This window comes from Mobula hypostoma, chromosome 11 (assembly GCF_963921235.1).
Source record: "Mobula hypostoma chromosome 11, sMobHyp1.1, whole genome shotgun sequence".
In the NCBI taxonomy this organism is placed as follows: Eukaryota; Metazoa; Chordata; class Chondrichthyes; order Myliobatiformes; family Myliobatidae; genus Mobula; species Mobula hypostoma.
The window spans coordinates 40,634,675-40,659,959 of record NC_086107.1 but is presented as its reverse complement, the minus strand read 5'-3'; the positions used below and the strand labels follow the sequence as shown (position 1 = coordinate 40,659,959).

General features: G+C 42.2%; 1 protein-coding gene across 4 annotated transcripts in view; it reads right to left on the bottom strand.

Moving 5' to 3' along the window:
- The window catches only part of stk33 (serine/threonine kinase 33), a 247,047-nt gene that overhangs the window by 212,246 nt on the left and 9,516 nt on the right, over nucleotides 1-25,285 (bottom strand). For 3 of the 4 annotated variants that reach the window (XM_063061886.1, XM_063061883.1, XM_063061882.1), the window contains exon 1: nucleotides 12,170-12,353. The exons of the other annotated variant lie outside the window; for it this stretch is intronic. The gene's annotated coding sequence lies outside the window, so the exon portion shown is untranslated. Of the gene's footprint in view, nucleotides 1-12,169; nucleotides 12,354-25,285 lie in introns of those variants that run through there. 4 annotated transcript variants of the gene reach the window in all.

Sequence of the window (25,285 nt, the reverse complement as noted above, 5' to 3'; positions counted from 1 at the left end):
TCAACTCGGGTATCATATCCTTCCTAAGTAGAATCTACTAAGTATACTCTAACCAGAGTTCATAAATGACAAAATGAAAGAGCTTTCACCTCTTTGTATTCTTGTCTCATGAACATAAGTTATGTAGTTTTATGTGAGTTCTATATTATTCTTAAAATTTTGCTTCTTCCCAAGTCCTTAGCTTTTCACCATTTCAAAAAGATTAATTAATCTTGTTTATATTTAAAATAAACAAACTCATACACCATCACAAGCTCCATTTGCTACGTGTCGCTTGCTTTATCGTTTTGCTCTTAAACTTCATTGTTCCTGTTTACAATGCACAGTGTCACCAAATGAGATACACAACTCTCTATTTCTTCACTTAGGTTTTACAAATATCTGGATGAGTGTCCAAAGTTGCATTTCCAATGTGTATAGATATGTGTTACTCTAACGCTCAACTATTAAACTAATTATAATAAAAATTCATCACAGAAAAAGCAACATTGCATATAAAGTTATGAGTTTGAAGTTGTTTCAGGGTGAAGAGAGATGCAAGAAATATAAACAAAGTTCAAAGTACATTGTTAATCAAAGTACATATGTCATTTTCTTGAAGGGATTCACACTAGGACAAAGAAATACAATGGAGAATCTATGAAAAACTTACACAAAGACTGACTAGCAATCAATGTGCAAAAGACACACTGTTCAGCAAATACAAAAATAATAAAAATAGTAAATAGATAAATAAAACTAAGAATATGAGTTGTAAAGTCCTTGAAAGTGAGTCATAGGTTGTGTTCTGTGATCAGTTCAGTGTTGAGGTAAGTGAAGTTATCCACTCTCGTTCAGGAGCCTGATAGTTGAGGGGTAATAACTGTTCATGAACCTGGTGGTAAGGGATTTAAGTAAGGTTCCTATACTTCCTTCCTGATGGCAGCAATAAGAAGAGAGCATGGCCCGGATGGTGGGGGTCCTTGATGATGGATGCTGCTTTCCTGTGGCAGCGCTCCTTGTGGATGTGCTCAATGGTGGGCAGGACATTTCCTGTGATGAACTAGGTTGTATCCTCTACTTTTTTGTCAGCATTTCCATACCAAGCTGTGATGCAGTCAGGATACTCTCTAATGTACATCTACAGAAGTCTGTTAAAGTTTTAGATGACATGTCAAATCTGCGCAATCTTCTAAGGAAGTACAGGTGCTGCCATGCCTTCTTTGAGATGGCACTTACTTGCTGGTCTCAGGACAGATCCCCTAAAATAATAACTCCCAAGGAGTTTAAAGTAAATGACCCTCTCCACCTCTGATCCCAGGATAAGGACTGGCTCATGGACTTCTGGTTTCATCCTCCAGTAGTCAATAATCAGCTCTTTGATTTTGCAGACAGTAAATGAGAGGTTCTTGTGGCACCATTCCACCTAGATTTCCAATCTCCGTCCTATATGCCAATTCATCACTATCTTTGATTCGGCCAACAACAGTGAACTATTGCGAAAACTATTCTCCAATAAGCGTGGCATTCGTTGAGGAAGATTTATTTTATTCAAAATCAGAATCAGGTTTATTATCACCGGCATGTGACTTGAAATTAGCAGTAGCAAATCAATGCAATATATAAAATAGAAAAAAATAATAATAATAAATAAATTAGAGTATGCGTATACTGTACAGTATAGAATAGATTTTTTAAAACTGCAAAAAACAGAAATATTGTATATTAAAAAAGTGAGGTAGTGTCCAAGGGTTCAATGTCCATTTAGGAATCAGATGGCAGAAGGGAAAAAGCTGTTCCTGAATCGCTGAGTGTGTGCCTTCAGGCTTCTGTAACTCCTGTCTGATGGTAACAGTGAGAAAAGGGCATGCCCTGGGTGCTGGAGGTCCTTAGTAATGGACACTGCCTTTCTGAGACACCACTGTCTGAAGATGTCTTGTGTTCTCTGGTAGTTTAGCTATTTGTTAAAGAAGTATGTTTGTGAAATTATTTTGTCAACATTTCCCTTCATGAAAATTTCAATCTAATTTCCTTGAATTTCCTTTTTTTTTACAAATTTAAGAAGAGAAGTCAGCAAAGACTATTAAAACTAAAAATGCACACAAGTCCAATGGGAACCATGCAATGGAATGACTATAACTGCATGAAAGATTGCAAAAATAATTATGGGAATGCAGACTGGAAGCACTGAATGGTAAAGTGAAATGCAGCAAAATGGGCTAACTGCTCTGAATTTTCAATAGCAATAATATGTATCCTAGATTGTACATAGTAATACTAAGCATCACTTAGACTTTGTTTGATCTGGTAGAAGTATGCTCAATTACCTGAGTTAGCTTGGAACATTAACCTTAATTAAAAATAAATAATTGCTTCCTTGCAACTATGGAATTCTAATTACTGTTGTACTATATTTAGAGTTCATTTATTGTAATTTTATTTTGAAAACCACTTCTTGTGTTTATATTTTCTATCTAATTCTTAACATTGAAAAAACACAATTAATGCATGCAAGTATGGAATGCAGAAAATCCACCTACTAACATTTCACTTTAATCTCAAGTCTTGTACCTTGTAGTAATGCAACTAGGTTAATTAGGTTCACTTAGTAATAAACACTGTTAAATCTTTACTAATACTAAATAGTACTGTGCAGATGAAAGAGAAGGAATTTCAAGATTGCATAATGTATAAAAAGGCCATATTTTGTCCAGAATAGCGTACATGTTGAAAATATTACTGTAGGACTGAACATTCAGATGTCTTGTATATTAGAACATAGTATGTCTGAATTTAGAAGTATTTAAAGGAAAATATAAGTTCTAAATAACACCAAAACAAAAGTAGTAATGGGAACTGGGAACAAGCATTCAGTAAATTGCCTATCTTGATGAAAGACCATTTTGAGGGTTTAATTTAAGAAGCCCCAATTGGCAGCACCAGCTCATACTTTCTAAACTTCAGATCAACTGGTTGCTAACTGTGCTGCTGGAAAGTAGAACATAGCCTTAATTACGAAATACTGGGCTGTGAAAATAAGAGTGATAAATATAATGTCACAGCTTTGGTTCCAGTATTCACCTGTTTGCATTTGCAACTGCAACAACACTTGATTATTCTTTCAAAGAAAATGGGAAGAAAGTTGTTTACCAAGCTAAAGGCAGCGTACTACTACAAAATCATTTTGAATCCTCAGCTGCCCAGGCAGAAAAATTTTTGTTTTAGTTTTTTTTTAAACACACTCTCTCACTCACATTGGTAAGATATACCGCAGGTAAAATTTGATTAAGATTCATTCATTCTTTATCACAGATAAAAAGCACTTTTGGATACCAAACTTCCAAAAGCTCTAAACATTAAGAATTTCTAAGGTATTAAATAGCCACGTTGTTTGAAACAACTCTAGGTGACTGACCTTCAGTGAATTTACTTTAAAATAAGGTATTGGTAAAATTAATTAAAAAATATTACTTTACAAAGTGTTTTTAGGAGCCTCTCCCTATGGCAAACTGAGACTCTCCCTTGCCATCACTTTTCCTAGTATCTCCCATGATCACCCGAGTGACAAAGAAAAATAAGGTAATGTGCCTTAATGACGATCGCTTGGTAGGTTGACATCCATCACCATGAAACTCTTCTAGTGGTTGTTCATAGCACACAGCAAGTCCAGCCTCCTCGAATACCATGACCCACTACAATTCACCTACCACTGAAATATGACATCATTTCCCTGGCCCTACACTCACGTCTGGAACACCTGGCACCTACATCAGACCATGACCTATTGAACATAGTTCCACTTCCAACACCATAATACAAAACAAACTCATATCCAAATTCCTACACCTAGGACTCTACACTTCCCTCTGCAACTAGACGATTGTTTTGACCAACAGAACACAATCAGTAAAAATAGGCAACAACACCTCCACTACGATTACCTTCAACATCACTGCCAGCAAGGCTGCATCCTTAAACCCTTTACTATACTCCCTCTATGCTCATGACTGTGTAGCCAAGTTCTGCTTCTACTCCATTGACAAGTTTGAGTACCACCACTACTGTGTGCCATATCTCTAACAGCAAGACAAAGAGAACAAGGAGAAAGAGTCTTAGTGACACAATGGCAAACAACAACATTCCCTTCAATATCACCAAAACAAAGGTGCTGGTCATTGTGTACATGCCTCTGTCTCTATCAGAGATGCTGAGATGGGCGGGGACGTTTGACAGCTTCAGGTTGCTAGTCCAGTCACCGCTACACTGTGGCCAAAAAAAGGCAAACCAACATGTCTAGTTGTCAGGGACATGCCAAATTCTTCAGAAGCCTTTGGAAATTTAACATATCCCTGATAACTCCTACCAAACTTTTAAAAATGCACTACAGAAAGCATCCTATCTGAATGCACCACAGCTTGGTACAACAACTACTTCATCCAAAAATTGAGTGAACATTAGAGTTCAGCACTGACTCCAGCATGGACGTGTGCCACACCATCACTCCAGTGGAGCACCCAACTCCAACACCTCCCCCAGGTGGCTGCAAGCAGATGGAACTGCAACTTGAGGCCTCATCCTCACTACAATCAAAGGCACACAGCTTCCCACCGTTCACCAATAAACTAATGAATTGGACATGCAGCATTTGACACCACCAATCATCTTGTGATAACAAGAAAAGCAACTAAAATGATCACTCGCTGTTAGACAGCACATCTATTTAGTGGACCAACACCTCTCTGTCGCAGGCAGCATCACAGTCTGGACCAAGTAAAGCTCCTTCAGTTTCTCCACCAACGAACAACTCGCTGATGGGGTACACCTGCAGTACTTTAGGTTCTAAATGTCCAGCATGGTCTTGTAATCATAAAAATATACATTTAATAAAGACAATAACATCTTTGGTTCATCCATAGATGCTGTTGCGTTAGAGCATGCCACCATCTTATTGGAATTTTCTCAAATATACAAATTTCCTTTCATATAACTACATTAATAAATCAGCTAATTCATAAAAATACTGCGGCATAAGTAATAAAGTTAGCTGTACATTCCAAACTATGAAACAGAAAAGTCTGAAGATTTAATCTTAATTTTTCTGATGCAAATAGATCTTGAGCCATTTGCAACATTCATTGGTACTCAATATAGATTGCCAGTATTTCTAGCAAGTTTTTAAAATGTTACAATCATATGTAGCCCCCGGCCACCCTCAGGGTCGCTCGGCTCGCTGTCGTCTAGGGAAGCAGCCTCGGCCCTGCCAAACTGGGTAATTAGTTTGTGTGGATGCTGTGTGAGGTACCCCACCCCGCCCAAATAACAGACAATATACCAGATGCAATTAAATGATTTACAGTTTATAGATATTACTGGAACTATGTAATTAAAAGAGAATAAAATATAAAAGGAAAATAAAAGGCGCCACACTTATCAAAGTTCAATCTCTTTGTGCACAAACAGTTGGAGCTCAAGGACCTTCTTCTTCACCCTGCGACCCCCTCGGACCACCTCGACCAGCCGCCTGGGACCAACAACAGTGGCCGACCAGATGCTCCACACCAGTCCATCTCCTCGCCGAACGTCCCGCTCGGGGTCCGACCCCGTTAGCGGACTCACAGCACCTCGTCCATCCTCTGTCTCGAGCTCCCGCCTTCTGCCCCAAAACCCCGCGCATACAGTATCTTCAAATACACCAAAACCATAACAACTATCCCAATTGGTTAATAGCACTCTCTTATCACACACTAAAGGAAAAACAAACTGTTAGCGCAAACTTTCTCAACGTTTAACACAACAAAGCCGCATTCCCTAGATTAACATAACAAAGACGCCATTTTAATTAGCCTCCGCAGTAACATAAAAGTCGAAACCCCCTTACACTCTCCCCCCACCAAATAAAGTCATGTCCTCATGACTGCTAAATAACTCGCCAACCAGTCCTGCAGACACACAACACACACATACACAGGTACACACAGTGACAGTGCTCCCCGAACAGTGGACTTTACGCCCGTCCCACGGGCGCTACATAGGCCAACCTATCTGGGAGCTTCTTAACCCTCTGAGACCTCCGTACCCCCTCACCTAAACCCAAAAGGCTCAGACACTACTAGGGATACCTCGGGCCTGCTTGCCAACTCCTCTCTCACTCAGGCCACCACTACAGCTCAGAGCCCACAGTCCCGTGTCCGGGGCCCCGCCTCTCCTCCTTCCTGATCCTGCCATAACTCAGACTGCCCACAGCTAGCCCTCCCCACTACACCTGACTCAGTGGGAGAAGGGCCAAAGGTTTCTTCCTCAATCACGGGGAAGTTAGCGAAAGGCAGCATGTACCACATGTGCAGCACATCATCCTTCGAACCCGTATCCTTCCTCATTCCCTCGATCGGTAGCTGCTGTTTGAGTTTCTCCAAACTGAAACATTTAGCCAGGGCTACCCCTTCAGCCTCCTGCAGTCGAGACGTCAGCTTCTTCGGGGACTCCTTCAACTCTCGCCACAGCCTCCGCAGTTCTGACTCAGGGTTCCTGGCCATCTCAATCTGGGACGCAGTTACCCCACCAGCTTCTTCCGCCCTGACCTGAAAAGCAGCAGTTAAAGAATGTTCAGCCTCCGGTTGTTTCTTCCTGAGGGCGTCCTCCAGGTCAACTTTCAGTTTTTCCACTTCATTTAAACTCGCAATAGTCATCTTTAGGTTCCTTTCAAGCGTCCGCCTCCCTTTTCCGAGATCTGTCCTCCATTTCTTCACCTCCTCGGGAGTGTAGTCAAACTCCCCTCCCTGGGCTCTCGGTTTTCTGTTGACCTTAGTCAGAACACTTCCTTGATCTTCCCCAACTTGTAAATCTTACAATCTGTTCTGAATGGACGTCTTGAGTTTCTGCTGATCCCTTCGAAGGTGGGTCATCGTTTCTTCTCGCTGGATTAATTCATCAGTACATGACCGCAGTGCGGTGCAAATCCCCGCTCTTCCCTGTGTCTCATTCAGATTGACGACCTGGGTTTCCATCCCCCGGTCCACCACCGTCTGTCCAAACACCAGGAAGTTCAACTGGTATGTCGGGTCATTTTCCTCACATTGCACCAAACTCCTCCGGCCAAAAACTCCTCCACATTTGACACTTCGCTTCGGTCACCCGGGCTCAGCCACTCGCCTCGCCTCATAGTCCCCCCAGGCGAATCCAAGCTCTAGGCGGTCATCCATATACGTCAAAACTCCACACACCTTCATTTCCCCCATGGTCTTATGCCCCGCGGGAAGGATGCAGGGGCTCCGGATATGCCCTTGGGCATCTTTTCGGATCGGAAGAATCCTAGGGAACGAGTAAAGGACATCTTCAGCTCAACAGCCGCACTCCTCAGGATCTGGCAACATCCACCCCTCAGATGCAGCACATTAAACCACATCGCATAATCCACACACACGCTGCCTTCATCTTCCACGCCGCCAGGGTCCAGTTGCCGCGACCGCTCTCTCACTGAGGTGTCTTCAGCGGTCAACTCCCCTCCCTCGTGGTAGTTCGGAGCATCTACTAAGAGGGTCTCATCCTCAGCTATTTTCCCCAAGCCGTACCACCGCTGGGTCTCGTTTAAATTCGGTACCAGCTCAAGGCTGCTACACACGTCCTCAGAAGCAACTCGACATGCTGGGTGCCCAGAAAATACCTCCATGAACTCCAAGGTCATTAACCAATCATCGTTTTCTGGATAACTACTGCCACTAGTACTCAAAGTCTCCGGTGCCCTTGCAGTTGTCAAGGATAAATGCTTCAGACACCGGTTGTAAAACGAACTGTACAACAACTTGAGCTGTGCCCCGGGGTCGAGGATAGCTTTAGCATCGCTTCCCTCTATCCATAGCGACACCCTGGGGCGTGGCCCCTCTAAGCCTTCAGGAATAGGGTCTTTTCCTTTCGGAAGTTCATTGGTACATTGCTGGGCACGTGCTTCCCCAGAGACCTCAGGCCGTTCCCCCACTGGGCCTCCACTAAGTTTCCCGACACCTCTCTGATCAGCTGAACAACTGATCCCCTGAAATGATCCCCCAGCACTGCAAGCAATTTAGCCGCCCTCCTCGCCAGAGAAGACACACTGAAAACTTTCCCCCCTTTTTCAAATAACTGACAGCTGTCACTACGGTGTAAGTGAACCTGACAGCTCTAACACCGTCACCAGCCCGCCTACTTAAACTTTCAGCCAATCCCTGTCGCTCTCCCTCAACCGAGCACTGCCACTCATCTAACAACTGAGAGATCCGCTCCGCCCACATCTCGCTAGTCTCCGCCCCCTTGGGGTGGACACTATCCCAAGTGCCAGGCGGAGCCTGCCAGAGCTAGAACATTTATTCGCAGACTCTACCTCCAAATCAGACCACTCTTTCCTCTCTCTCCCAACTGCATGGACAGCCCTGAGTGCCACCTCCAACTCATCAATGCCAGCCTGAACTCGAACAAAGACCGCACCCACAATGCATACAGCAATCAACAGCAAATAACCCACAGAGACACACACTACAGATTTAAACAGGGCACCCATACAGCATACCAACAGACTCAAGCATCCCGGACAAAGCCCCCACAATGTAGCCCCCTGGCCACTCTCAGGGCCGCTCGGCTCGCTGTCGTCTAGGGAAACAGCCTCAGCCCCGCCAAACTGGGTAATTAGTTTGTGTGGATGCTGTGTGAGGTACCCCACCCCGCCCAAATAACAGACAATACACCAGATGCAATTAAATGATTTACAGTTTATAGATATTACTGGAACTATGTAATTAAAAGAGAATAAAATATAAAAGGAAAATAAAAGGCGCCACACTTATCAAAGTTCAATCTCTTTGTGCACAAACAGTTGGAGCTCAAGGACCTTCTTCTTCACCCTGCGACCCCCTCGGACCACCTCGACCGGCCGCCTGGGACCAACAACAGTGGCCGACCAGACGCTCCACACCAGTCCGTCTCCGTCTCCTCACCGAACATCCTGCTCGGGGTCCAACCCCGTTAGCGGACTCACAGCACCTCGTCCATCCTCTGTCTCGATCTCCCGCCTTCTGCCCCAAAACCCCACGCATACAGTATCTTCAAATACACCAAAACCATAACAACTATCCCAATTGGTTAATAGCACTCTCTTATCACACACTAAAGCAAAAACAAACTGTTAGCGCAAACTTTCTCAGCGTTTAACACAATAAAGCCGCATTCCCCAGATTAACATAACAAAGACGCCATTTTAATTAGCCTCCGAAGTAACATAAAAGTCAAAACCCCCTTACACATAGATACATTTTATTCCCATGCAGTTGCTTCATTCCACCAATATGTTCAAAACACCAAATTTATTTTTGTAAGACACACTAAACAGCTTTTTTATATGGACAGAGTACAGAATAAACAAAGAGCAAATCTTAGGAAAAACACACAAAATGCTGGAGGAACTCAGAAGGCCAGGCAGCATCTATGGAAAGGAATAAACAGTCAACATTTCGGTCCCAGATCCTTCATCAGACACTGGAGCAAATCTTTAGCAAGAAGTTTTAGTAGCTGGCTTGGTTGTCTATATGGACTTCAGTAAGGCCTTTGACAACGTTCCACATGGAAGGTTAGTTAGGAAGGTTCAATCGTCAGGTATTAATATTGAAGTAGTAAAATGGATTCAGCAGTGGCTGGATGGGAGACGCCAGAGTGTAGTGGTGGATAACTGTTTGCCAGATTGGAGGCCAGTGACTAGTGGTGTGCCTCAGGGATCTGTACTGGGTCCAATGTTGTTTGTCATATATATTAATGATCTGGATGATGGGGTGGTAAATTGGATTAGTAAGTATGCAGATGATACTAAGATAGGTGGAGTTGTGGATAATGAAGTAAGTTTTCAAAGCTTGCAGAGAAATTTAGACCACTTAGAAGAGTGGGCTGAAAAATGGCAGATGGAGTTTAATGCTGATAAATGTGAGGTGCTACATTTTGGTAGGACTAATCAAAATAGGACCTACATGGTAAATGGTAGGCCACTGAAGAATGCAGTAGAACAAAGGGATCTAGGAATAATGGTGCATAGTTCCCTGAAGGTGGAATCTCATGTGGATAGGGTGGTGAAGAAAGCTTTTGGTATGCTGGCCTTTATTAATCAGAGCATTGAGTATAGAGTTGGAATGTAATGTTGAAATTGCACAAGGCATTGGTAAGGCCAAATTTGGAGTATTGTGTACAGTTCTGATCACTGAATTATAGGAAAAATGTCAACATAATAGAGAGAGTACAGAGAAGATTTACTAGAATGTTACCTGGGTTTCATCTCCTAAGTTACAGAGAAAGGTTGAACAAGCTGGGTCTTTTTTCTTTGGAAAGCTTCTTTGGAGTGGAGAAGGTTGAAGGGGGACTTGATAGAGGTACTTAAAATTATGAGGGGGATAGATAGAGTTAACGTGGATAGGCTTTTTTCCATTGAGAGTGGGGGAGATTCAAATAAGAGGATATGAGTTGAGAGTTAAAGGGCAAAAGTTTAGGGGTAACATGAGGGGGAACTTCTTTACTCGGAGAGTGGTAGCTGTGTGGAACGAGCTTCCAGCAGAAGTGGTTGAGGCAGGTTCGATATTGTCATTTAAAGTTAAATTGGATAGCTATATGGATAGGAATGGATAGGAAAGGAATGGAGGGTTATGGGCTGAATGCAGGTCGGTGGGACTAGGTGAGAGTAAGAGTTCGGCACGGACTAGAAGGGCCAAGATGGCCTGTTTCTGTGCTGTAATTGTTATATGTTATATGGTTATATGGTTTCAGTCTGATGAGTAGCTCACACATTGCTCAGTTTAATTTAATGAAGACATTACAAAACTGCAGAGGATTGGTGATGAGGCCTGGGATGGCTGGTCATTATATCCATCCTCACCACTTTCTGATCCAGTTTTAACATCTCCAGACTTCACATTTCACTCATCCCACTCAACCCTACCAAATAGCATTTACCCACACCACTCTCCAATACCATTTGCTGAATCCAAATGTCACAATCGTACCCTCACCCTTTTCTGAGACATCTTCTTCTTATTTTTCTTCTTCTTCTTCCTTTTTATGGTGGTTGGCAGTCCATCTTAAAGTTGCATTACTGCCACCAACTGGACTGGAGTGTGGTGTAGAGAATTGGGGGGGAACCCTTACTACTTATTTCAAACAAAAGCTAAATTCACCCCAAAAAGTCCTATAGGTTGTAAACGATGAAAGACATACTGTGAATTAAAGTCACTCCCATAACTTAACAACATTTTAAATGAAAACTATCAATCCATCAATCCCCAAAGATTGTAATGAAACCTGCGTTTAATTTCTTTCAACCTTATATGCTTCACACTGTAATAGTATATGTTCAACTGTTTCACAATAATGACAAAACCTACACAACTCAGAAAGGTGATTTCCAGCAAGATATAAAGAATAATTAAGTATGGTAAGCCCAATTCTAAGGCATGTCAAAACTAAACTCACTTGCTCCACCAACTATCAATTTAGATTGATTGCTCTCTACCTGCAATCCCCACCGTCCAATTTCCCAATCCCACTCCCCAAATAAACTTCCAGGTTCACATACACAAATCCAAATCCACTTGCGAGACCCAGTGGCCCCTCTCACCATTCCATCCCTCCATTCTTTCTGCTGGAGGCGGCTCTCCCCCTCCCTCCACCCCCCTTACCAGTGTCCATACTCCCACTGTTATATGTTCTCATTCACCTCTACCCTTGCCAGTATGTACTCTTTCTTCCCCTTCCCAGTGACAGCTGGCACCTTCCCTCCACACAGTCTGCTGATCACTGCTCTCCCTTTATTTCCCTCCCTCCACCCCTATTTCCAATGGCCAACATCCCAAATTCCCCTCCTTACTGGTGCCGACTCTCTCCGTTTTTCTATTTCCTCTCCCTCTAGTGCCTGCTCTTTCCCTCCCTCCACTCTTGCCAATATCCACTCCCCATCCCCCGATTCCCTCTTGCCAATGCCCAGTCTCCCTCCTCCTCCACACCTTTCTTCCCCACCCCTCCGTTCCCTCACTTCTCCCCCCGCCGCCCACTCCTCCCTCCAGACGCCGCTGCCATGGTAACGGAGCTCGCCCTCCAACGGTTCGGGAGCCGCTCGCCCCTTACTCAGGGACACAAATGACGAAGCAAGGAGTCAGGACACGCCGCTGCCATGACAAAAAAAGATACTCACGGTAATGCCGTGCCTTTGAACAGATGCCAGCACTACCCTCTCCCTCGTTGTCCCCAGGACACTTTAGGGAAGACTTTCACCACAGAGCCACCGTGACTACGGTACGTCCCGAAGCTCAAGCAGTTCCCTCAGCGGAGTGCAGCCAACTCGAAATAGCGCTTATCACTCACTCCCAGCCGCTGGAACAGCCCGTCCTCTAAGTATCAACCGCGTCAACCAGTGACTTTATCTAAAGGTGATCGATGTTTACAGAATATCCAATTAGATGACTAGAATAAGATTCAGAAGGCTAGAAATTAGATCCATTGGCAACAGACTTTTTTTGATTGTGTACAAATAGCGAACAATCACCTGGATGATTTTCAAGTGTCTTTTCCAAAGTTCATACATCAGACATAAATGAGACACCTTATTATTTTAAGTTGGAGGCTTTGGATGAGAGTTGTGCTTTTGCTAAACAAAACTAAAAGAAAAGCATAAACAGATCCCCAGTTTGATATTTGATATTAATTAAGGATCACCATTCCAACATTGGTGTATTAGTCATAGTCATAGTCACAGTCATACTTTATTGATACCGAGGGAAATTGGTTTTCGTTACAGTTGCAGCATAAATAATGAAATAGTAATAAAACCATAAATAATTAAATAGTAATATGTAAATTATGCCAGGAAATAAGTCCAGGACCAGCTCAGGGTGTCTGATCCTCCAAGGGAGGACTTGTAAAGTTTGATGGCCACAGGCAGGAATGACTTCCTACAACGCTCAGTGTTGCATCTCGGTGGAATGAGTCTCTGGCTGAATGTACTCCTGTGCCCAACCAGTCCATTATGTAGTGGATTGGAGACATTGTCCAAGATGGCATGCAACAACATCTGCTCCATTACTGTTTATAAACTTTTAATATCATTCTTAACAGAGTTACTTGCTAAGATCTCAACCTCCAAACAGCAAGATGCACCGGAGGCTCCAGGCATGGGTCTCAAAAACAGAACAGACAATTTCTTGAGGTCCTTTCTCTCCCTCCCAACAGCTTATTTTCAAAGAAAACCACAGCAACTGGTCAATGCCAACCAAAGGGAGAGCTTATTTCAGGTTTGATGCCCTAGAATGAAAAGCCCTACAATGGCTGAGAAATGGTATGCTCTTCTCATCCAGACCAGATCACTTCATTCCCGGTGTAAATCACTCCAACTCTGTTCTAAATGGATTTTGGGGTAACTTCATGGATTTCTTTTTGTGTGGATAACCTGATTGACCTTGGTGCAGAACACTGAAAAGCTAGTTGAAACACAATTTCAGGATAAGAATCTCAAATGAATGAGATACTTCACTAACTTTTGCAATTCCAAGGAAGGCATGACAGCAGTTATATTTCATTAGGAGTTTGAGGAGACTTGGTATGTCACAAAAGTCACTCGCAAATTTCTACAGATCTTCTGTGGAGAACATTCTAACTGGTTGCATCACCCACAAAATGCTGAAGGAACTCAGTAGGCCAGGCAGCATTGATGGGAAAAAGTAAACAGTTGACATTTTGGGCCGAGACCCTTCATCAGGACTGGGAAAACAAGGACTTATCCTTTTTTTTGCCTCTCCTGATGAAGGAACTTGACCTGAAACATCACACCGTTTAATTTTTTCCATAAATGCTGCCAAGCCTGCTGAAGACCCCCAATATAGAGGAGATGCCCTCTTTCCACTGCCACCATCAAGGAGGAGGCAGAGGATTCTGAAGTCACACACTCAATGTTTCAGGAACAGTTTCTTCCTCTCTGCCATCAGATTTCTGAATGGACAATGAATCAATGAACGCTTCCTCACTATTTTTATCTCTTTTTGCACTATGTATTTAATTTTTATATATTCCAATTTATAGTTTTCATTATCTATTGTAATGTGCTGCTGCTACAAGACAACAAATTTCATAACACATGCCAGTGATATTAAACCTCATTCTGATTCAGTAGATTGTGTTTATTTTGACACTTTTTTAAAAATTATAATCTCATGGGTGACACAAAAGGTAGTGTTCATGAGTTCAATGTCCATTTGGAAATCACATGGCAGAGGTGAAGAAGCTGTTCCTGAATCACTGAGTGTGTGCTTTCAAGCTTCCATAACTCCTACCCAATGGTAACAATGAGAAGAGGGCATGTCCTGGGTGGTGGGGATCCTTATTAATGGATACCACCTTCGTAAGGCATCGCTCCTTGAAGATATCTTGGATGCTACAGGGGCTGAAACCCATGATGGAGCTGACTAATTTTACAAGTTTCTGCAACTTATTTTGATCTTGTGCAGTAGCCCCCTCCCCCATACCAAATGGTGATGCAACCAGTCAGAATGCTCTCCATAGAACTTTTGTAGAAGTTTACAAGTGTTTTAGTTGACAAACTAAATCTCCTCAAACTCCTAATGATTATAGCCACTGTCTTGCCTTCTTTATAGCTGCAACAATATGATGCATCCAGGTTAGATCCTTAAAGATATTGACACCCAGGAATTTGAAATTGCTCACTCTCTCCACTTGATACTACCAATCGTGGGGTGGGATGTCCCTGTGATGTATTGAGCCAAGTCCACTCTTTTTTGCAGCTTCTTATATTCCAACATATTCAAATTTCCACACCAGACCTTGATGCAATCTGTCAGGGTACTTTCAACAGACAAGACTAAAATAAAGGGAGGGGGGTAACTGGTATAAAGAAGTGGGAAGGAAAAGTGAATCAGAGTATGGTAGGTGATAGATGGAAGCAGGTGTCGAGGCAGCTGATGGGCAATGACTCCAGACTGGGGAATGGGATGTGTGAAGTTGGGAAACAGTGAGGAGGCTGGAGATATAGAGGGTGGAAGGTTATAAGTGGAGACACAAGAGGCTGGAATCTGAGGAATAAGGACAGTGATAAATGGGACTAAAAAGAGGGAAGAGTGGTGGGCAAATGGAACCAGTTGGGGGAGGGGATTTAAACTGTGTAACTGGGAGGGGGTGCTGTTGCGAGTGGGGTTGGAATAAGTGGATCAGAATGGATCAGAAGCAAACACTGTTGTGTGGTTACCTGAAGTTAGAAAATTCAATATGTATTCCATTGGTTTGTAGACTAGACATGTCCCAGGTGAACTAGACAAGACACTGCTGTAATGTAGAGCAAAAGAACACATTTTAAGGAGTTCAACAGGTCAGGTAGAAGAGTGGTTATATTTCAGCTTGATACCTTGCATCAGGACTCACAAGGAATATGTGGTGTCCTAGATTGTGTGTGGCTTCACCCTGGCAGTGGAGAAAACTGAGAACAGACAGGTCAGTGGGGAGTGTGAAGAGGAGATGAAATGATTTGCAGCAAGGTTCTCAAGTGGTCTTTCTGGGCTGAGTACTGATGCTGCATAGAAACAGTTGCCTAGTCTACACTTGGTCTCATCAATGGAGGGGAGGAGGTGTGTTGGGAGCAAGTATGTTGGATGAAGTTGGAAGATATGCCTGTGAATATTTGTTTGATGTGGAAGGGCTGACTAACTCCCTGGATGGTGATGACGTGCAGGACCAAATGTTGCACTTCCTACAGTTGTGGCAGAAAGTGCCAGGATGGGGAGGGGTGGGTGAGTGGGTAGAGAAAAGTGATGTTGTGCAGGATTCCTTGGTTTTGTTTTGGTATAATTTTGGCTATATAGACTGCTCCTCAGGGTACAAGTTCCTCAAGCATATACCATCGCTTGTCAATGTTTGTCAATCAATTCAACGAAAGATATTCCCTGGTCTGCCTGGAACTTACTGCTGTACAAGCACATGGAGTGACTGTGATTGAATGTGGTAGACTGCTATGTTCCAAGGACAAAATTGTGAGTGATGCACCTAACTTGAATTCAGCCACCAGAGAGACTTATTATTGGGAAGCTATAAATTAAAGCTCTCCAGTCATGACACACAAAGTTGGATTCTTCATCATTTTGTGTGTACTGAAGACTTGTAATTCCAGTAAAACACCTTTGATTGCAGAAAGATTCAATGCTATGCAAGAGCAAACGTTACCCACTCTATAACTGAAGTACTGTATTTATCCCGGTTTAACTTTATTACACTTTATATAAATTCCATCATCTGGATTATATTATAATCCCAGCAACATTCTATGACATTTTTTTTGGGGAGAAAAAGTCAAATGGAGCTCTCATTTCATTCTCGGGTGATTAGTTCAGAGCTGGCCACTTCATCTAAAAAAATCAGTTTTGTAATGAAATCTTTGTATTTAATTTTATTCAAGCACAATGTAAAGTTTAAATGGTTTTGTTGCCATCCTATGGAGAGTTCTACGTTTTCCAGCCAAGCTATGTTCATTTGTGTGCAGGGAATGTCACAGTTTCCATTGATAAAATAGTGCCATGAAATAAAACATCTATTTTAATGAATTTAAGAAATATAGCGCAAGATTAAGAGTTACTCTTTCATCACAGTATTTTCAACACAACATGAGAATTAACATATATTTTCAATATTCAAAATTGCCCAGAAGCAAAAAGAGTATCTTAAATTGCATATATTAATTCAACCTGGCTTGAAAGTAGATTCATAATCTTAAGAATTCTTTATAGAATCTTTGAAATGCAACTTTAATGTACAGTGCCTATGAAAAGTGTTCATATTTTATTGTTTTACAACATTGAATCACAATGGATTTAATTTGGCTTCCTTGACACCGATCAATGGAAAAGACCCTTTTGTGTCAAAGTGAAAACAAATCTCTACAAATTGGTCTAAATTTATTACAATTATTAAACACAAAATAATTGATTACATAATTACTCACAGCCTTTAGGTCAGTATTTAGTAGATGCACCTTTGGCAGAAATTACAGCCTTGAGACTGTGTGGATAGGTCTCTATCAGCTTTGCACATCTGGACACTGCAATTTTCCCCCATTCTTCTTTACGAAACTGCTTAAGCTCTGTCAGATTGCATGGGGATCAGCCCTTTTTGTCCATCCACAAATTCTCAATTGGACTGTGGTCTGGACTCTGACTTGGTCACTCCAGGACATCAATTTAGTTGTTTTTAATCCATTCCTGTGGAGCTTTGGCTTTATGCTTGGGGTTATTGTCTTCCTAGAAAAGAAGTCGTAGTTCTTTTGCAGACTGTATCTGGTTTTCCTCTAGGATTTCCCTGTATATTGCTGCATTCATTTTACCCTCAACCTTCACAAGCCTTCCAGGGCCTGCTGCAGTGAAGTATCCCCACAGAATGATGCAGCCACCACCATGCTTCATGGTAGGGATGGTGTGTTTCTGATGATGAGCGGTGTTTCACTTACGCCAAACATTGCATTTAGTTTGATGGCTAAAAAGCTTAATTTTGGTTTCATCAGACTAAAGAACCTTTTTCTAGCTGACTTCAGTCTTCCATGTGCCTTCTGGCAAACACTAGCTGAGATTTCATGTGTTTTTAATCATCAGTGACTTTCTCTCTGCCACTCTCCCATAAAGCTGTGACTGTTGAAGCACCCCGGGAACATTTGTTGTATGCGCAATCATTCCCATCTCAGCCATTAAAGCTCGTAACTCCTCCAGAGTTGTCATAGGTCTCTTGGTGGCCTCCCTTACTAGTTCTCTTCTTGCATGGTCACTCAGTTTTTGAAGACAGCCTGCTCTAGACAGATTTACTGCTGTGCCATAGTCTTTCCATTTCTTGATGATTGACTTAACTGTACTCCAAGGGATATTCAATCACTTGGAAATTTTCTTGTATCCATCTCCTAACTTATGCTTTTCAATAACCTTTTCCCGGAGTTGCTTGGACGGTTCTTCTGTCTTCGCGATGTAGTTTTTGCCAGGATGCTGACTGACTCACCAGCAGTTGGACCTTCCACATACAGGTGTATTTTCACAACTATTAATTGAAACACCTTGACTGTACACTAGTGATCTCCATTTAACTAACTATGTGACTTCTAAAACCAATTGGCTGCACCAGTGATGATTACGTGTGTCATATTGAAGGGGGTGAATGCTTATGCGATCAATTATTTTATGTTTTCTATTTGTAATTAATTTAGATCATTTTGTAGAGATCTGTTTTCACTTTGATATGAAGGAGTCTTTTCTGTTGATCAGTGTCAAAAAACTAAATTACATCCACTGTGATTCAATGTTGTAAAACAATAAATCATGAAAACTTCCAAGGTGGGGGGGTAGTGAATACTTTTTACAGGCACTATATAATGTGGGCCCTGAAGTCCTATCTCACCACTGCAGTGAGAAGCAAACAGTCCAAACAAAGCTTTTGATCGCAGCTTTTCTTTCACACTAAGCATGTAAATATGTTTTTAAACAATTTTATTTTTCTGACAGATATTGTCCTTGAGACTTATAGTATTTGATGCTATTCAAATACTTTGCCTCTAAATTGTGCATTAAATAGCTTGGCCATCCTCAAACATTTGGAACTGCGAACTTGTCTGTGTTAATAGAAGAGCATCATTAGAGAATTAGTGTTGCAATTTAGTTACGAGTATAACTAATCTGCAGATTGAGATTAACCAACTGCTTATTTCTTCAGTGTTTTCCAAGCACAAACAAATTAGAATAAAGCTCCATGTCAAAATTAGAATGAATTGGTCTATCTAAAATATTTTATGAGAAATATTTGTAAATGTAGCCAGGCAATATTTCAATCTGATTCATTGTAGAAGTGCAGAAATGTTTCTGTACCTTTGCAATAAATCAGATTAAAATATTGTCTGGCTTTATTTGATTAGCTGATAATATAAAATAGGTAGAAGGGTATATAGTAATGAGGACATTGAGATTTTGCAACAGAATATGGGTAGTATAATGCCCTGGTTAAGATTTTTACTGCTAATGCTGTAGGGTACTTCATTCAGTAGCTTTCTGTAGAAGCAGTGTTTCCTGTTGATATCATGTTTGGTTTTGGTTAAAGATAAGGGGTTCTGATGTTCAATTTAGGAATGTTGTGTCAGCCAATCAGGATGGTGGAATTGGGAGGAAGTTCTAGAGAAAGCTGGGCAGAGAGAGATTTGAGACAGACACTGGTGAGTTTTGTGGTCTTTTTAGTGGGAGCTGCAGAGAGGACAGGAGGGAAGATGGCTGAGGATGCTATGGGAAGGAGAGTCCCCATTGCACAAGGTGCTTTGTGCAGATGAATGGCTCCAAAGAGGAAGGGTCAATACTCCAGAGAGAGTGCCCATTTGTTTGAGATGGACTTCGAGCAACGTTTGGGATGTGATGTGTGCTTTCACACAAACCATGGGCATGAGTAAAAGACAACTTCAAGATGAGCTCCAACTATGTGCACATTTCGAATGGTTTAACTGTAATGGGCCCTTTTATTTTTCCCCCTTTTCTTTTTCCTACTAATTTTTTTATAAAGCTGAAATTTGTAAATATACTTCCTTTATAAATATAGGGGTGTATGATCTGTTATTTCATGCCAACCGGCAATGGTGTATGGGCAGTATTTACACAGCATTAGCTCAAATTGAGGTTTCTTTAATCAGAACATCACAACGTTCCTGTTTGGCTGAACTCCAAATCATATCGACCGTAGACGTACAGGTATATGGTTTATGAAAGGTGACCTTCCCACTACCGTGTCCCATAGCTGTTCGTGGGTCCGGCAACAAGCCAAGTTTCCATACGAGCCCCGTGGGGGAGATTCATTGTGGGGGCCACCTGGAATTCACTGAATGCTGAGTAATTGCCATTAAGAATTGATTATGCGGTTTGTGTGTTTAAACCTATGTTTAAACTAGTGTAGGGAAAAGTGACTAAGGTACTTTATTATGGATGCAGCAGGGATTAAGGTGTTGGCCAGAAAGAATGACAGTCTACAAATCAGTGAATTCAAATGAACAGACAGACTAATTATCTTTGTTCCTGCCGCGTGCTTGGGGATGGAGGCTGCTATTTTGTGAAGATGCTCTGCTCTCCATTTTGTGAGCTTGACATGTTGGGCTTGATCAATGTTTTAAAAAAACACAATGATACAGTACTTCAGGTAATCTGCTGACCTAGAGATTATTTCCAAATAAGAAGTGATTTGGGAGATGTTCTTTGGTTGGATATAACATGCAAGTTTGTGAATGTTGGGGTTGGTGCCTGCCTGGAGTGATTCAAGCTCATTGCCGATTGAGAACAAAGAGCCATAAATTTTTGACTGCCACTTGATGGGAAGAGGGCAATAAATGGATGCTGGCTTGGAGCAAAGCCAATGACAAGGTGTTGAACGACAGACACATAACCTGTGGCCAATGACACTGGAATGCAATAGTTTAACTGATAAGGAATGGATATAAAAGTGGATGCTTTGTGTGTGCTGGCAGCAGTAATTTCAAAGAATAACCATCGCAGATACAAACGTGAGTGATCCTGTGTGAAACATGTGGCTAGTGAATCAGGAACACGAGGAACGCTTAGCCAGCGTAATCTCCTTTGCCCAGGTAATACCTTTGCTATTCTCTGACTATTCAGGAGAATCAGGGATACCTAGCGGGTGTGCACACAAGACATCTAGTGTATGAATTCACATACTTGTTAATACTAGTACAATAAAGGTACTTGTCAGTAAATACAGATCTCTCTGTGCCTCACTAATCATCATTATAAGAAGTATTTTGTTTACAACAAAGGGTTGGAGTAATTCGAAGAGATTATCCACAAATAATGCTTGTGTTTTAAGCGGAGTGGATGTCCGAACTTCCAATGAATGGGTGTTAAGTGAGCAGACTGCTACATTTTATAAAGGTTTTGGGGAAAGTTACGCTGATTGAACAGTAAACAACAGGAATTCTGCAGATGCTGGAAATTCAAGCAACACACATAAAAGTTGCTGGTGAACACAGCAGGCCAGGCAGCATCTCTAGGAAGAGGTGCAGTCGACGTTTCAGGCCGAGACCCTTCTTTAGTCCTGACGAAGGGTCTCGGCCTGAAACGTCGACTGCACCTTTTCCTAGAGATGCTGCCTGGCCTGACTGAACAGTGTTCTGAGCAATTGGCTGGTGAGGATGTCATATTCATCCAGACTAGCCGTGATGTGACTGATGTCACACTGCCTGATAGGTTGGGAGACCCTGGAGAGACGGAACCATGGGCAGTCCCACACTTTTAGAGAAGGTGGGCATGTAGCTAATGACAAAGACTTTGAAGTCAAGTTGTGTTTGTTGCTGCCAAGTGAGCAAAAAGAATTGTCTGACGTGAAGTGGGTCCTTCAGTGATTGATTTAAATTCTGAGCTGGTTTTGGCTATTACATCGCTGGTTAATAAATGCGGAGAGCCAAAGTTATTGTAGACTGGGAGTGTTCTCTGGGGTCAAGCCCACACCCAATGGGAAGAAGAATATGAGGCTTGGGCTGAGCAGACACCTCAGTTACTGGATGAATGGCAGTGCTCAGATAATATGAAAAAACAGAGGCTGGTAGAAAGCTTAAAGGGCCCAGCAGCTAATATGGTGGTTCCTAAAGACAAAAAATCCATTAGCCACAATAGCTAATTACCTGCAAGCTCTGGAAGATGCTTTTGACACTGCTAAAAGTGCTGCCAATCTTAGGATGAAGCTTAGATACACATTCCAGGAAGAAGGAGAGAAGCTGTCTGACTACATTTTCAGGTTGGAGAAGCTGCTGCACTGTTTGTGCCACAAAGGGGGCATTCAGCTGTCTGAGAGAAATTGCTTGAGGATGGAGCAAGTTCTGAAGGGCATGCTGTCACGTGACACGATTGCTCTACGTATTTGAATGACATGCAAGGTGCACCCTCCTCCGTCTTTTACCAAGTTAATCAGAGGAGTTAGAGAGTAGGAAAGCATGATTGAGAAGCAGGACATTTCCAAAAGTCAAGTAGTGTTGTCAGTGGTAAGCCTCTGCTGCTAAAGTGACCCCTGATGGCACGGAGATAACGCTTTTGAGGAATGAGGTGGAAAACCTTTGAGCTGAGCTGATTCAATGGATGTCTACAAATGCTTCAGCTAAATGTGATAGGTCCGTTGGGAAACCTGACCTATCTGAAGGATTTGCAATGCAGTATACTGCTGCTGAGAAAGGACTCTTAACTAGAGAGGCAACAGGTATTTTCTGTTACAACTGTGGAGAAGGTGGCCATTTCAAGCGAGACTGTGAGGGATAAGAAAGTCTTTGAAAAGTAAGTCAGAGCTTAACCGAACAGAGAAGAAAAGAGATAAAGCTATAGAGGGACCCAGTAAAGGAATGGGCAGGCAGTTTGGAGAGGGTGCTTTCCAATCAGTGTATCAAGGGAAATACTAAAGTGCTAAACACTATTCCTGAAGGTTCAGTGAGACCAAGCTCTGACATATCCATACAAATTGAAGGTGTTTAAACTAGAGCCATACTTGACACAGGATCTCAAATTACTTTGCTTTATACAACAGGTATTTGATGCATTTACAATTGACGACACTCAGTGCCCTTGAGATTCGGGGGCTTAGTACTGATGAGTATACATACAATAGTTACTTGTCATTGAAACTGGAGTTTTCGGAAGCAGATGTTGGAGTAACTGAGACTATTAACACACCAGTGTTGGTCTGCCTGGATCTAGTTACAAAGGGTGGAGCTTTCATTCTTGTGAAGACAAATAATGCCATTGTGAGAAAACTCATGGGAACATGCAAGGAGAAAAATGGAGAGAACTTTTTGAAAACCTTGTCCATTTACCCTGTGTTCAGAGCTGCTTCTGATAAGGTGCAAGTTCCTCCTAAGCAGGATGATGAGCAGAAATGACATAATGTATGGTATACCCAGTCTAAACCTGTTGTTGTACACCCTGGAGGAGTAGCTAGAATGATAGGAACCCCCAAAATTTGCCAGAATGCGCAATGCCTTGGCCATCCACGTGGATGCTCTGATGATCCGGAAGAAGAGTTATGCTTACTTGCAGGAATACTTGTGAGACCTGAACAGCAGAGATCTTCAGCTGTCTACACAAACAGGATGACAGTCATTATCAAGAACACCTCAGGGGGAGAGGCTACCCTCCAACATGGGATGCCGACTGCCTCTCTTTTTCCCATGATGGTAGTGTCTAGCTTTCCTGGCGAAACGGGAAGAGAAACAATCTCCTCAATTGAAGAAGTTGACATCAAAGCCATGCAACTTTGGTGACTCACTGATGTCCCAGAAATGAAAAAGAAGACGAACTGAGAAGATGTTGGAATGCAAAGATGCCTTTTCTACTGACAAGTCTGATGTTGGTTGCTCCAAGAGTACTTGCCACACTATCCGATCGACCAAGGACACCCCTTTCTGAGGGAGGTCTCGCCAATAAGCACCAGTGGAGGTTGAAGATGTTCAGCAGCACCTGCTTAAACTGAAGGAAGCTAAGTTCAGTCATGAGTGGGGGACTTGAGCCACTGGAAGATAGGCGTGATAGTCAGGGGAAGGCCTCCTCTAGTATGAAAGGTCACAAGGAGTGCCTGAGGCTGAAAAAGCTGAAGATGAGATAAGAACTTCTCAGAGAGTCAGGAAACCCCCCAGATAGGCTGGCATATGATGCACCGGGGAAACAGAGTGTTGCATCTATCCCAACAGTGAGATATGTTACTACCGTTTACAAATGGGTTGGAGGTTCTCAAATCACAAAATTCCTTTGAATACTGTGTTACTAATAATGGTTTGATAAATTTCAAAGTCATGAGAACATGACTACTTTTGAAGATGTTTACTGCTAATTCTGTAGGGTACTTCATTTAGTGGCTTTCTGTACAAGTAGTTTGTCCCGCTGATGGTATGTTTGGGTTTCAGGTGAAGATGAGGGCCTCTGATGTTCAACTTAGGAACGTTGTGTCAGCCAACCAGGATGGTGGAATTGGGAGAAGGTTCTAGAGAAAGCTGGGCAGAAAGGGATTTATGACAGACACTGGTGGGTTTTGTGGTCTTTTTAGTGGGAGCTGCAGAGAGGACAGGAGGGAACATGGCTGAGGATTCTGTGGGAAGAGTGTCCCCACTGCACAAGGTGCTTTGTGCAGATGAATGGCTCCAAGAAGGAAGGGCCAATACCCCAGAGAGAGAGTCCATTTGTCTGAGATGGAATTCAAGTGACTTTTGGGATGTGGTGTGTGCTTTCACGCAAGATGTGGGTCCAGAGCATGTGTAAAAGACAACTTGAAGATGAGCTCCAACTATGTGCACATTTAGACTGGTTTAACTGTAATGGGCCTTTTTACTTTTTTCCCCTCTCTTTTACCTATAACTCTTTGATAAAGCTAAAATTTGTAAATACACTTTCTTTATAAATTTATGGGTGTATGATCTGTTATTTCGTGCCAACCGGCAATGGTGTATGAGCGGTATTTACACAGCATTAACTCAAATTGAGGTTTCTTTAATCGGAACATCACAACATTCCTGTTTGGCTGAACCCCCAAATCATATCGACCGTAGACATACAGGTATATGGTTTATGAAAGGTGGCCTTCCCACTACTGTGTCCCATGGCTGTTAGCGGGGCCGGCAACAAGCCAAGTTTCCATACAAGCCCCGTGGGGGTGGCTTTAGTAGATTGATAAGATGAAAATATAGCAATTGAGTTTAAATTCAGGATTTTTGCAGTCATGTACTGTAGTTTGGTAAGAGGAATCAAACAGCAGATTATTATCTAAATGGAGAGAGACTACAAAAGAATGAATTCAAAAAGATCTTGATGTTCTAGTGTGTGAACCACAAAAGATTAGCAGGCAGGACAACAAGTATTTTAGCTTTTATTTGCAATGGATTTGAAGGTTAAGGATAGGGTGTTATAGTTATAAAGTGTGTTGGTGAGGTAATGAACACCTAGAATACTCTGCATACTTGGGTCTTTTTAACCAAAAGATGACCATTGCAGCATTAGAGGCTGTCCAAAAGAGATTCACCAGGCTAGTTCCTGGGATGAGGAGGTTGACCTATCAAGTGAGGCTGGATCTATATTCCCCGGAGTTTAGAATAATGAGGGGTTTCCCACTTTAAACATATAAGAACCTAAAGGAGCTTGGGACATTTTTACTAGTGGAGAAGTCACAAACAAGAGGAAAATAGATACAAAATAAGGAGCCAATGATTTAAAACTGAAGTGCAGAGAAATTTCTTCTGTCACAGGATAGTAAATCTCTAGAATTT